Consider the following 4052-nt stretch of genomic DNA (forward strand, 5'->3'; position numbering starts at 1 on the left):
CTCCAGTTTCCTCATTATTAACAGGTGACTTTGGGCAAGTCATTTAAATTCTCTTACTAATTTTCTCAACAATTCACATAATAATATTGCACAACCCCACCTCTGAGGATTGTAATAGGACCCAAATAGAAATATTATTTAAACATGTGTAAGTGCTTTGTAAATTGTCATGTCCACACAAACACTGTACCTAGAATCTGTCTCGTAGAGAGGCAGAGTATGCACACACCCATGTACAAAATCATGTATTATTTGTTTTTGTCTTCCATTTTTTTCTCCATTTTAACTCTATGTAACTTAATTTTCACTTATATTAAAGGATAAATCCATCTCTAGCTTATATTAACAAAGGTGTTGTAAGCAACAAGTCATTGCACATTCTAATGTATTTTACCTTTGTCCAAACAATTTCAGATTCAAAAGATACAAGTTTTTCTAAATACTGGAGAATCAATATAATTATTTTACAAATTGTTGAGGGACACTTTCAAATATTTTTTTAGACCTCAACACACAATTATAAATTGTATTATGAAAGAAAAATTTTACTTCTTAAACGTTTAGAATTTAATTACAAGAGATGTCATTCCAAAATGTTAAAGCCCCATCTTCTGGTTATTTCTGATATAAGAAAATCCTCCCATGAAAAATGCTACAGACCAATCCGGCTGGATGCCAGAGCCTATTCCTGGTATTTAGCGTTAGAGTAGAATCAGGAATGATTAAATGAGGTCAGCTCTATAATTACTAAGTAATAGCCTTGATTTTCACGAAAGTTACAAAATGTATGTTCATCGTAAGTTTCTGTGTTTTCTCTTAAAACTTTCAGAAAAAATTTGGTTTTGGTCTGAAACTTTACATATTTGGTATCTATCCAAAGATAAAATTATTCTGGGAAATTTTAGCAAATTTGTTCTCCCACTCCTGAATTAGTCAGTGAAATAAAAATAAAAATTTTCAGCCTTCAAAAATAAGTGTGTTTTTAAATGTCAGGGTGTGAGATCACAAGAACTTTAGGAGAAAAACCAGTAAGGAGGGGGGAGGGGCTGGTAGCAAGTCTGAAGTTTCATAGGTCCTGAGGACTTGTAACAGTCATTTGACACCCGAATTTGAAATATTTGGTTACAATTGGATTCTATTTGTGGTACACCATGCTTCGAAAGACAAAAACATTTATGAACCAAATAAATAGAAACTGTAATATTTCCAACTGCTCACAATATATTTAAATTTCTTTTTAGAAAAAACTTTTCCTAAAAAAAAAATACGTAAACCAATTATAATTTGATAGACTAAAATAACAATTGCTTCTTGGCCTTTTGTCTAAGATCAAGTGTGATATACTAAATAACTGTTGACTTACTTTTTTTGTCTGTTCATTGAAAGGGAAATTTGCAGTGACAGGGCTGGCCAGTTAGCTCACTTGGTTAGAGCTGGTGCTGATAACACCAAGGTCAAGGGTTACTGGCCAGCTGCCAAAAACCAAAAAAAAAAAGGAAAAAAATTGTAGTGACATCTCTCTGGGTATCTAGAAGAGACTTAGCTACAAAGCATTATCTAAAGCCAGAATTTGGGATATGTGCATTTCTGACATAGGTATAGGAAAGCTAAGAAAATTGTAGAAAAATCTAAGATCAATTCAAAATTTGACTTAAAAGGCAAGTTAAACAAAAAAATAAGTATGATACTGGCCAGCCACACACACACGCACAAAATCTATAATAAATCTCAATTAAGCACCCACTGTTTGCAGGACCTATCATACTAGGTGTGGTAGGCTGAATAATAGGGCACATTTAGATGATGGAAAAAAGTCAGTGAGATATTATAAACATTTTAATGTTTGTGATCAGGGCTAAGCACTGTGCCTGGAACAATATTGATGGTGACAACACTTAGAGGAAGGACGGGGCTTCAGACTCAAACCTTCTAATGGTGAACTGTTTGTTTCTGTAGGGGCGGAAAGATATAATACCTTTTCTCCCCATCATAAGGGTCACAGCTGACACTCCTATAACAAAAGACACGTTAACAAATGAAAAGTGTAATACATTTTTTAAATCCAAGTTTTATGTCACATGGAAGTCTCTGCAAATGAAAACCCAGACTCAGGGAAAACTGTCTATTTTTATGCTTGGGTTTGCTGCAGGGTGGACACCTGTGTAGAAATGTGATCAAATAAAGTACGGTATGTCAGAGAATTTCTTTATGGCCAGCTCATACACAGAAAGGCAGAGGAATGCTAGAGTAATATTCCTAGTTTCTATGATCCACCTTGAGGAAGAATTCTAGTTTCTATGGACTGCCATGGGAAAGAAAGTGGAGTGGGAGACCGAAGGGCAGGGAATGGGCAGAGAGACAAATGCAAGAATCTTCACCAAAAGATCTTCAATCATCCAAAAATGAATTGTCAGATGCTTTTATAAATATAATTTCTTTACAGGACTATGCTTATTTAAATTGCTTTAACAATCACTAGTGCATTATATGGGCTGAGATTTTAATAATATTTCCCTCTGATAAGTTTTATAAATTTATAATATATATATATAGGAAATATGTATATAACATATATTTATAAATTTCCATATATATCATCTGTGCTTGAATAAATAAAAATACATTTGGGGGAGGGTTCCATTTTGGATAAAGTACCACAGAACCATATTCCTGCAACTAAAATGCTGTTTCTACCTGTATTCCCTGAGAATGAATATTGGTGACTTTTGGTGGCAATTATATACTTTAACTTTTGATTTGGACATACTAAACATGAAATAGCCCCAATTCTTGCATGGCTAAGCCTAAAGAAAACGGTAAGACAAGATCAATCTTGTTCCCCCTCATTCTTCTGAAGAGTCGCCCTTGACTTTCCAGAGAACGTTTTCTCCCAGTCACCCTATTTCCCAGAAGTCAAGGTCTCCTACTGAAGTAAACACCTCCTAGCCTGACAACCTCACTCCCTCGCATCCATCTCCTCCTATAAAACCTTGCAAAGTTCAAAATTCTTTTTTCTTTTGGCGGCCGGACGGTAAGGGCCTCCAAATCTTTGACCTTAGTGTTATAACACCGTGCTGTAACCAGCTGAGCTAACTGGCCATCCCCTAGAATTCTATTTCTTAACACGATTGCTCCTTCTGGTTTATATTGAGTGATCACAGATTATCCCTATCCTAAAATTTAAGCAAGCCCTTTATTTTTTTTTTGTCCTTTCTGAGACCGGCTGCGCGCTCAGCCAGTGAGCGCTGGGAGCGCACCGGTCATCCCTATATAGGATCCGAACCCGCGGCGGGAGCGCTGCTGCACTCCCAGCGCCGCACTCTCCCGAGTGTGCCATGGGCTCGGCCCTAAGCAAGCCCTTTAGCCTACCAAGTACACTGTCGTCTTTTTTCCCCCAAACTTCCTTTATTTTGAAAAACTTCAACCTCCATAAAAAAATTTGCTGAACTATTTGAATAACATATTTTTCAAGTATTATCAAAACATTGAATACACATGTTAATAATGCCTCCATAAATGTGGCAGGAAAAAAGTGGCTAATATTTGCTGAGTGCTTTGTAAACACTATATGAAGTGTTTATTTAATCAAAAATCTCTTTGAAATGGGAACTAACAGTTCTATTTTTACAGATAAGAAAACTGATCCCTAGAGAACTTACACGAAGTGCCCAATATCACATGCTTAGTAAGATGTAGAATTCAAACCTCCATAACTAATTCTAGAGCCCTGGTCTTAACCAATACACTGTACCTGTTAAAATGCATGTCTTGACATAATAACTAAATGAAATGTGTGAACCTTGATTGGATCCTCATTGGTAGGAGAAAAAAAAAAAAAAGGTGGCTACAAAAGACATGTGGGGGATAATGTGGAAATTTTTTGCCATGGATTAGTTATTAGTAAATACATAATTGCTATTAGTTTTCTTGGGTGTGTGATAATAATATTGTGGTTATGTAGAAAAAATACCTTTATTTTTAGGTAATGAAGTATCTATGAATTAAGTTTCATAGTGTTCTTGATAACAAAAAAAATCTACTCTGACCAGCTC

The sequence above is a fragment of the Galeopterus variegatus genome, unplaced genomic scaffold, assembly GCF_000696425.1.
Source record: "Galeopterus variegatus unplaced genomic scaffold, G_variegatus-3.0.2 Scaffold6730, whole genome shotgun sequence".
Classification (NCBI taxonomy): Eukaryota; Metazoa; Chordata; class Mammalia; order Dermoptera; family Cynocephalidae; genus Galeopterus; species Galeopterus variegatus.